The sequence below is a fragment of the Sardina pilchardus genome, chromosome 10 (assembly GCF_963854185.1).
Source record: "Sardina pilchardus chromosome 10, fSarPil1.1, whole genome shotgun sequence".
Lineage (NCBI taxonomy): Eukaryota > Metazoa > Chordata > Actinopteri > Clupeiformes > Clupeidae > Sardina > Sardina pilchardus.
In genome coordinates, this window is record NC_085003.1 from 2,678,086 (window position 1) to 2,689,323 (window position 11,238).

General features: G+C 41.7%; 1 pseudogene; it reads right to left on the reverse strand.

Moving 5' to 3' along the window:
• Window positions 1-1,336: 1,336 nt before the first annotated feature.
• LOC134094349 (zinc finger BED domain-containing protein 4-like) lies at window positions 1,337-3,474 on the reverse strand (annotated as a pseudogene).
• Between the last annotated feature and the right edge of the window lie 7,764 nt (window positions 3,475-11,238).

Sequence of the window (11,238 nt, forward strand, 5' to 3'; positions counted from 1 at the left end):
AACGCCCAGTTCTGGTTTGAATTGATTGGACAGCTCTCACCCAATCGGCGATAGTTACTCATAACAACATAGCGCAGGCGTTTAACGTCATCGTCACGAGCGCCCTCCCCCTTTCGCCCCCACCAACCCGTCTCTTCGTTTATTGGCTGCTTTCTGGAGGGGGGGCGTTCTGTTACAATTCTACCGAGCAGAATGCTCCACAGAGGAGCACGGCCAGACTCGTAGTGGAGGCAATCCTTGGCCGGAAGTACGTGGATGGCTCGCGAGGCTAGTCTCGGTCACCCTCAGAGTTAGAACAGTGAAAAAAACCTGGTTAAAATCCGTCCGGGCATTCTCCTGCTTTGGGGGCAGCGATTTTAGCTTTAGCTTAGCACAGTTGCTGTAGATGAAGGGTGTCAGTGAGCACGTCCTCCAAAAAAGTGACCGAGACGTCTAAATTTTTTTCTAAATATATCTTGGGAGCCGTGTGTTCAAAACAAGTACAAATCATAATGCAAAATCGAACGAGACTATTACCTGGGCAGATCTTTACTTGGAACTATATTCAGCCTCATCGCCGACGAAGCACCGCTAGCTAGGCGCAAAGTTCTCACGTAGCAGTCTTGTAGATTCCACTGGAACTTTACGGGATGGGATTCAAGTGGTGCTACGTGAGAACTTTGCGAACTTTGAAAAAGTGGAGAAAACGATCTTTTTGTGAAAATCAACTTTTTAACGTTAGCGTTTCAGTAGTATGTCAACCACGATTGCACTGTTATCTCGTCAGTCTCGTCAAGGTTGCTAGGGACTCTGATGGTCGCTATAGACTCTGAACAGGACGGTAGACTTAGCAAGCTAGCACTAGCAAAGTTGTTGTTAGTCTATATAGCAATATCCAATGTAAATGGATCATACCGTTCACGTGTTTTCCATCCTTGATGTAAGAAGTAAGCATATTTATTCCCTGCATCGCGTGCAAACTAGATCCACTGTGGTCGATCTTCAGTGTTAGCTTGTTGCATGCTGGTTGCATGTGTCTGTATGTGCACTTTGCAGGCAGATACTAATCATCCAAATGGCACTGCTGCCATCTAGCGGTTCGGATCGCTAGTACAGTCTGTTTACAAGCCTGAAACTCTGCCAGATCGTTCCCAAGCTCACCCAGGAGCCCTCCCCATTGAAAAAGGCAATTGACGTCTATAGACGTCAATGGCAGTGAACGTATGTGTCTAAATTGACGTTTAAAGACGTCAATGGCAGTGAATGAGTTAAGTGTGCGGGAATCTCCCGCATTAGAATCATTAAGGTGCGAGAAATGAAAAAAATATATGGGATACCCGCAATCCCGCACACAAATTCAGGCCCTGCTTGGTACTTGGTCCTCTGCTCTCGGCCTTTTGGGATCAGGCTCCTCAGATGGAGTTTCCCTGGCAGAATCTGTAGGACTGGTCTCCATAGCCTCTTTTATCCAGGATTTCGCCTCTACCAGAATCTCTGGTAACAAAGGCCGCTCTTTGTAGTGTGGGTCCAGGACACAGGCAAGCACCACCACTTTAGCATCTTTAACCTTTGCAAATCTTTTTTGCAAACTGTCCAGTATGAATTTTCTGGTTGTTTGAATACCCTTGGTGGTTGGTCCCTCTGACGCCAGTAAAGGTTTTAATACTGCTAAACATGGTAGAATACAGGATGAAGATGAGTCCTCTCTGCTGAACTCCAGTGTCACCTCCTCCAGTGGTCCAAGGGTCTCTGCCAGGTTCGACGCAATGTGCCATTTCTCTGCTGACAGAGATGAGAAATGTCCAGGGTCGCTAGCATACGCAGTGATTGCTCTTTTTTGTTCAATCATCCTCACCAACATGTGTAATGTCGAGTTCCACCTTGTCTGTACTGCCTGTATGATCGAATGCTGTGAGACACCTAGCTTCTCCTGAATTTTAGATAGGCACTGCTGTGCCGTAACAGAGTGGTTAAAGTGTTGCAATTTTCTTCAGCTTTGCTAGAATGTCTACCACCACTCTCTGGGAACTTAGACCATCATTGATAACCAGGTACAGTATGTGAGCACTGCAGCTCAGGTCTGGCATCTCAACAAGGCGCATACCTTTCACCATGTTTGCCCCACTGTCCCGGAGAACAAGCATGACTCGCTCCTCATCAATTTCCCATTATTCCAGCATGGACATAAATGTCTGCAATGTACTGTCCTGTGTGGGACTGTGACAGGGATTTCACATTCAAGACAAGTTGAACCCTTTTCCAATTCTTGTCAATGAAATGAGCAGTCAGGCTCATAAGTGCCTCATTTGACCCTGACCAGCAATCGGTGGTGAAAAAAATGCTGTTTCCTGCATTTTCAACTGACAGCAGTTTCTTTATTTTATTTACAACTCCTGTGTAAACCTCATCCATTTTCTTTGTTCGGAAAAAAATCTCTGCCTTTAATGGGTATCTGGGCTCTGCCTTGGCCATTACCCTTTTAAACCCTGCACCCTCAACAACTTTGAGTCCATTTTTGGTTTTCTCTAGCACTTGTTTTAGGGTTGGCTGTGTCAATGGTGTGGTTGGAACTTGAGGCTGTGCTTCTTTTTGAGTCTTCTCGTAGATCTCTTTGTGTTTTGATTTAAAGGCTGGCTTACATTGCACGATTTTGGTCTGTTTTAACAGTCGGCGACTAAATTTCCAAAATCGGGCGGAAATCTTGGGAGTTGTACTGAAATCGCAGCGCGCTCCCGTCATCTAAATCGTTTAGTGTAAGGTGCCAATCTTAGCGGTTTTAAGTCCGTCGGAGGCAGTCTTTTTCTAGTTTTGCCGTTACGACAATATCAAACATGTTTGATATTATCGGAAGTCTTTTCAGTCGTGGCTCATGCAAATAGTGACGTGAACATTAAAAACCAATAGTAACCTTGCGCGAACATGAAACAGGAAGGGGCAAAATAGGCGACAGCTGTAGCCTTTATGATTATTTGTTATTTCATTTCTTATAATGTATTAGTCGGCTGTTCTACGTGACAGAACAACTCTATATCTGTTAGTGATGTCACACATCAAACAATGCTGCAGAAACGCGAAAAAAATACTTTGATATGAGTAGGCTATCATGTGATTTCCTGTGAATGATGACGTGTAGCCTATTGCACGATGGAAATAATTTGAAGGAATCTAGCAGCAGTCTTGTAAATAGTGACCCACAGTCTTTGCAAAATCCTAATCTGAGACTGGCCTGTGACTAGACTGTGACTAAAAACTCAATGAATTGTCTTTAGATGTGAGAGGGTCTGAGACTGTAGTTTTTCAAAAATCTTTTCCAAATCTTTGCAAAGTCTGGCAATGTAAGGTAGGCTTAAGGTGTGCCCACAAGTTGGATGTATTTCTAAATTTGAGGCTGTCAGATCCCTGGCTCACAGAGGCTGTACAGATGTTGCATGTGACTGTACCTAATGGGCCTTTTGTGAAGTTATCCCACACTTGACTTTGTCCACCACTTGCCATCTGTCATAATATAAAGTAAAATATAGCCACAAGCGGCGATGGCGGGCCCGAGCCCCTGCGGTGCGGACCTGTGACATTTCGGAATCTAACAAAGCAACATGTGCATGTTGGTGAGCATGTGCATGAGCAACATAGATGCCCACCAAATGTGGTTAATTTTCGTGAATAAATGTGTCAACCACAACAGACAACACGCTAGGTGACGCTATAGAGTCCCTAAGCCACACCTTAGGCCAGTAGCCTGACTCTCGCCAGACCCTTGTAGTTCCGCCATGCTCCACCAGAGGCTGAGCTCCACACAAGGGTCTGGACGCGAGGGCAATCCAAACCCCTGGGCCAGTGATCAAAAAATAAGCAACCAATCAGGAGCGCCGAAGCGAGTGTTTGATTCAAATAACAATGGCGGCACGCAGCGAGGAGTCTTGTGCTGACATTGATTCTGCTATTTCAACCGTTTTGTCGAATCTATCGAGTATTCATTCTTTAAAAGATTAACAGAGAATAGTTTTGAAGACATTTATTGGTGGCAAGGATGTTTTTACTCTTCTTCCGACCGGGTTTGGCAAGAGCTTGAAGAAGCCTAGCACGTCATTCAAGATAACAGGCAAGTGGTTTATCGAATCACATGCGAGGATGTTTTACAAGGACCCGCCTTCAGAAATACATCTCCTATCGAGAAGTCCCAGATCCTTGTGTGAAGCAGACAGCGAACTACAGGATCTGGCGAAAGTCAGGTTATAGGCCAGAGCTCTGTCCCTGACTAGTGGTAGCAATAACACATATGCCCACCAAATTTGGTTAATTTTCGTGAATGTGTCAACCACAACAGACAAAGTGCTAAGTGGTGCTATAGAGTCCCTAAGCCAGTGGTTCTTAAAGGAATAGTTCGGAATTTTGGACATAGGACCTCATTTCCAACTTTACCGAGGTGATATAGGTCGGTGGAGACCGTTTTTTTATCGCGTTTAGCCCCTTCCTTCAGTTGCAGCGTCAACCTTTGCTAACGCTGGTTCTGAGCTAAGGCATTTCAACGGTAACATCAGTCTGACATGAACAACAGTCTTACTCACTCCACCGCACACCCGAGACAAGTCAATTAAAACGTCAGACTATCGATATACATGTCCGTGTTGATAGAATAATTTTAGAAATAAAACTAACCTTGCAACTCAATGATTTATTACATTTTGAGGGACTAGTTTCTCAATATCAATCCGCCACTGTCATACAGGGAACAAAGTAGGCTATTGCAATGCGATGCAAGGTTAGTTTTATTTTTAACATTGTTCTATCAACACAGGCATGTGCATCGATAGTCTGAAGTTATAAATTATTTGTTTTGGGTTCTGTGGAGTGTTTTCAGTGGCAGGCTGGATGTTACCGTTGACTTGCGTTATCTCGGCACCAGATTAGCACAAGATGAACGCTGCATCTCAAGGAAGGGTAGAAATTCACTGAAAATGGTCTTCACTGACCTATATCACCCCGACTAAGTTGGAAATGAGGTCCTATGTCCAAAATTCCGAACTATTGCTTTAACAGATCTCGCTTTGGGACACACAATTTCATAGTCGCGACCCATATATTAATTTAGCGTTCAAGCCAACGGATATGGTGAGCTACTGTACATGGTAACATACAAAGTGCCTGTAGACCTACAGCGCCCTCCACAATTATTGGCACCCCTGGTTAAGATGTGTTCTTTAGCTTCTAATAAATTCATTTTTTTTCCAAATAATGTAGGACCACAATGGAAAAAAAGCATAAAATCCAACCTTTAATACAAGTGCATTTATTTAGAAGGAAAAAAATCCCACATTAAGAAATAATTATTTTACATCAAATCATGTGTGCCACAATTATTGGCACCCCTGATGTTAATGCTTTGTACAACCCCCTTTTGCTAATTAAACAGCACCTAATCTTGTCTTACAATGTTTCACAAGATTAGAGAAAACAGAAAGAGGGATCTTCGACCATTCCTCTTTGCACAAAATCTCCAAATCAGCCAACGACCTGGGTTCTCTCCTCTGCACTCTCCTCTTCAACTCACCCCACAGGTTTTCAATGGGGTTGAGGTCTGGGAACTGAGATGGCCATGGTAGGAGCTTGATACGGTGTCTGGTGAACCATTTCTGTGTAGACTTGGCCATATGTTTAGGGTCATTATCTTGCTGAAAGACCCAGTGAAGATCCATCTTCAGCTTTCGGGCAGAGGCCACCAGATTTTGATTTAAAATGTCCTGGTATTTCAAAGCATTCATGATGCCATGCACCCTAACAAGGTTCCCAGGCCCTTTGGAAGAGAAACAGGCCCACAGCATCACCGATCCTCCCCCATACTTCACAGTGGGCATGAGGTGCTGTTCTGCATACTCATCTTTTTGTTACGCCAGACCCACTTAGAGTGTTTGTTGCCAAAAAGCTCTAACTTTGTCTCATCTGACCAAAGCACACGGTCCCAGTTGAAGGCCCAATACCGCTCCAGACGTTTGTGCTTATGATTTTGAGTGAGAAAGGTTTTTTCCCTGCATGCCTCCCAAACAACTTGTTGGCATGTAGATAGCGCCTGATGGTTGTTTTGGAGACTTTGTGACCCCAAGATGCAACCATATGATGCAATTCTGTAACAGTGAGTTTTGGAGATTTTTTTATTTCTCTTACCACCCTCCTCACTGTGCGTGGTGGCAAAATAAACTTGCGTCCTCTTCCAGGCTTGTTTACCACTGTTCCAGTTGTTTTAAACTTCTTAACAATTCCTCTGACCATAAATATGGGCAGGTGTGCGAGTGGCTATTTTCTTATAGCCATTGCCTTACTTGTGAAGGTCGACACACATCTGCCTTACTTGATCAGTGTGTTCCTTTGTCTTTCCCATGTTGAAGAGAAATGGCCTCTGTGTCACGTCATATTGATAGCCCAGGGAAACAGGATGTTAAGAATTACTAATTAAATGTTCCTACATACTCTGATTGACTTTGTAAACTACTGTAGAAATGACAGAAATGACAGAAATACTTTAATTACATTTATTTCCTAGGAATTGTTAGGGGTGCCAATAATTGTGGAACAGGTGATTTTATGAAGAATAATTATTTCTTAATGTGGGATTTTTTTCCTTCTAAATAAATGCACTTGTATTAAAGGTTGGATTTTACGCTTTTTTCCATTGTGGTCCTATATTATTTGGAAAAAAAATGAATTTATTAGAAGCTAAAGAACACATCTTAACCAGGGGTGCCAATAACTGTGGAGGGCGCTGTATTTGTCTGGAACATGTGGATGTTTGGCATTACATTTGCATTTACCACTAAAATGATGTCTGACATGACCGGTCACATAAACATTGTCCATGGTAATAAAACTGATGGTTTTGCATGTCGTACCACCTTAAGCCGGTCATTTTAACTGGTGTTGCTGGTCTACATTGTTGGTTTTTACTGGCCATGCCAGCTTAAGTTGGTCATTCTAGCAAGCCAGCGTGACCATATCACACCAACAATGTCAAGCTTGGTAGGCTGGTCACCAGCATAACCATCTAACACCAGCTGTATCCCACACAACAGGCCGTGACCATCTTCCTCGGATGGTCACGGCATGTCAACCTGGTGGCCAAACCAGCTACACCAGCTAAGACCAGTAATAGCTGGAAGAAAACCAGCAAAGATCAGCTAAAACCAGCTACCAGCGTACCAGTAGGGATGTCTCATAAATGATCACTGTCAATTTATGGTCCTGGCACACAGGCCGTGTGCATTTGGAGCAGTAGGGTGACTTTTCTATCACTGGCAGTTGGACAAAGGCTGCATCGCTTTCTCTTGGATTTTCCTCCCTGTCTGTGGTTTGTGGCTGGGTGGTCTCAACACTCCCCATTTTAACACCACATATCGCCATGGCCTTGCAAATATTACAGTTACATGAAATGGTTCTCATAATATTCATTATCTTACCCACAATCACACTTTGCAGACACAGGTAATTTCTGACCCATGTGTTCAATCATTGTATTGTTTCACTAAACTTAGTCACATTCATGGAGTAGTCATAGAGGAATGAACATAATTATTGCTGTTTGTTAAAATATGAATATGTATTGGTGAATTTGAATATTAAATTATTCATATACACTGATTTCATGTCAAAAATCATGTCAAACTTCAACAGAGTTCATGCCTCCTGCTTGAAATCGATTCTGAATGGAGTAGGTCCAGACACTGTACGATATTAGTACGAAGGTTTGGTATGACCAGGCTAATCTATTCCTGGTATTATGTCTGTTTTGAAAACGTTTGGCAGGATTTCTGGTTACAAGCTGAATTTATCTAAGAGTATATTGTTCCCCATAAACAACGCTGCCCGGGTTGCGTCATATTCCCAGTTTCCATTCAGGTTGGTCAGTGGATCTTTCAAATATCTGGGAGTAGTTGTAACAAGGTCTGTCCAGGGCTCCCACACCTTAGGTGTGTAGTCATCTTTCTCTGAGCTGGGGCCTGTACTACGAAGGAGTTCAACCTACCCAGATGTAACCCAGGGTTACTTTGCTAAACCGGGGTTGACAAAACCTGGTTATCTTCATTGGCGTTAATCGCTACTACTGTACGCTCAGTAAGAAGTTGATTTGTTGAACTGGGGTTAGCCTCATCGGAGTTGGTGCGCGTTCACTTGGGCGGGTTGCAGTGCAAAGCCACCACTTTTAATCATGATGCGATCACGTTATTTTACGGATAAGGAATTCTTTCTATCTTTCATAGAGAATATTATATATATGGAGAAAAATTCTGGCGGTCTTTAAAAACCCTCGCCTTACGAAGAGAGGCGCTTACAATTTGCGCTCCAATAATGGATCTTTCAGGTAGCCTACAGTACGTCGACATTGTGGGGTGGTACTTCGCCTATAAAGGGTGTGGTTAACCGCAAACCTCGGGTTAACCAAGGACATAACCTGCTCGGAGCAGGATTGAGATGCAGCGTAAATTGCCATGCCAGCATACCTCGGTTAAAACTAGTGGTGGGGGAAGAAATCAATTCTGTTCAGTATCGCGATATTTTGTGCATGCAATTATATCGATACGAGTAGCTCAAAGTATCGCAATACTTAATTATATATTTAAATGATCTATTTTCCTTTATTGAGGCGAGTTTACTCAGGGTTTACTCTGATCACATTAAATATGCTGGATAGATAGATATATAGATAGATACTTTATAGATCCCTAAGGGGGAAATTCAAGATATTACGCTCACAATGTGGCGCTTGTTGTGGCGTTTTATTGTGCATTCAACGGCAATTTCAAATTGAAAGTGTGGGTGTGTTTCGGTTTTCAACAAAAAGCAAATAGTAAGGACCTTGATATGCACCATGCCATGACAAAGTGAGTTGAACAGTGTTATTTTCCTTATTTTTTGTAATGCCTTCGAACAATATGAGAGACATGAATAGCAATATCGCAGAATCGAATTGCAATACTTGTTGTATCGCAATATGTTTAGAATCGCAATAATATCGGATTGTGGCCCAAATATCGCAATAGTATCGAATTGTCACTTTTGCCAATTCCCACCCCTAGTTATAAAACCGATCCACCTTTCGTAGTACCGGTTAACCGGGAAGTAACGCCACACGTGATCAACTTACTGTACTCTCGAAGTTACCCAGCTAAGCCAGTAACCCGCTTCGTAGTACAGGCCCCTGGTAAAGTATGTTTCATTCTCTGTCTGTTTTGTATCTTAGCCTGAGTACGGGTTAACCGGGAAGTTACGCCACACGTGATCAATAAATAGACCAATAAATATTTACAGTGCAATATGTAATACATGCTTTCAATTTAATCTAGTTTAACCACTTACTTAAATGGATTTAAATAAGTTTAAATATGAGTTTCTTTGTTCTAGTTATCTTTTGAGACTGGTCTGTTAATCTAAATAGTTTGTTTTAGGAACAGTAGCTATTTCCCAACTATTTGTTTTATATTTGTTTCTTTTGAGTTAACTTTTCTTTCTTTAGGGGAACAGGTAAGTATTTGTAATGTCTAAGTTAGTGTGATTATTTCACCTTATGGAATCTAACTCTTTCTTTAAAGGTAAACGGTAAGTATTTAAATATTTCTTTTGTTTGTTCTTCTGCTTAACTATTGCTATTCTGTTTCACTTTGACAGGAAAACATAAAAGAAAACTTATAACACATTAACCAGTTCACATTCATACATTCACCCATTCACACATCACAAGTTTCTATATTCTATTCAAAGGCCTTAAATATCTGTGTTGCATAACTAATTCAGTTCAGAGGATCCTTTCAATTCAATTCGTTGAGAGTTCAGTCAATATCCAGTGTGGTTCCAGTATGAGTAGGCTATAGCTCCTGTGTGATTAACGTAAGTTGAGATCAAACCGTGCGTTGTTCAGTTCTTTCGGGGTTGGCAGGGTTCGTACTGGTGCTTGAAATCCATGAAAATGCTTGGATTTTAATGTGGTGTTTTCAAGGTTTGAAAAATGCTTGGATTTGGGGTAAAATGCTTGTTAATGCTTGAAAGTGCTAGGCCTACATATTTCTCGGCAGTCTGACTCAATAGACCAATTATTAAATGAAGGAAAATACAATTAATTTGCTGTATAATAGGCCGCTGACAATGACGAAGGGCTTTGGTGCTTCTTTCATTCATATCACTCCGCAAGCCTTGTCCGTTCTCTAGTGGATTTCATTGAAAGTGAAAGCAGACGTGTGTTGATGAATGTTTGATGCAAGTTCGATGTGTGTGGTGAACAATTTATTTCTTAGCAGAAGCCATGAAACGGTAAAGCTCAAATTATTTATTTAAAAGACATCATTTATGAAGTTGTTGGCTTTGCCACGCATTCACGTCCAGTTTGACGTGTCTGGATTTTGCGCTAATGACAGCAATCTCGTGATGGCGATATTGACTTTTCATTTCTGCGCTTGTAAACTAGTCTAGGCTACTGTGCTTGAAGTTAGCTGTGACAGACTAGCCTACTGGTTTTCATCGTTTTAGCCACAAAGCCTTACCTTAGGTCAACTAAATTGTTTAGGTAACACCTTTTCACGGAGGTGAACGCGTTTTTCCAGCCGTTCACCTCCGTGCGCCCCATGTCATTCAAAACATATTTCGGGATAGTCATCTCACTATGAGAAAACGTATGTACTTTATGCTAAGAAATTAACAGGTTGGCATTCTTGGTAAACATCAGTCTTGCACATAATATTGAGATGATTTTTTAGTGGAAATGGCCTACTGTAGCATTGTTCTGATAGATGAAAAAAGTCGCCTATTTAAAGGCACAGTCTGAATTGTAATCCTATAGCTCTCCATTTAGTGTGTGGACTTGAACAACTAGTGATGTAGCCTTTAAACAGAGAGGTGTAGGACATGTTACTTTGGAAGGAGAGGGAGTGGTGCAATTTGATTTTCTTTGGAACTTAAATATAATCAAGCAACCTCTTCAAACAGCATCAATATCAATAGGCCTATGGTTCACTATATTGTACAGGGGCAGGCTACATATGTTATCAAGTTGGCCTAAATGTAGTCAAAATTATAACTTTATGTTAGTTTAAGTTAAAACAAAACATGTTATGAACTGAGAAAGTTCATGGTTCTACATCATTGTTGGCAAAATGATCATGATAGCCTACATATTTCAGCCATATCTGGTTTAGTTTTGAGTAGGCCTAGGCTACTTTGCTATAAATGAGTTATAGATTTTATATATACATATAGACTATATTGTAGTATGTTATAATGTTT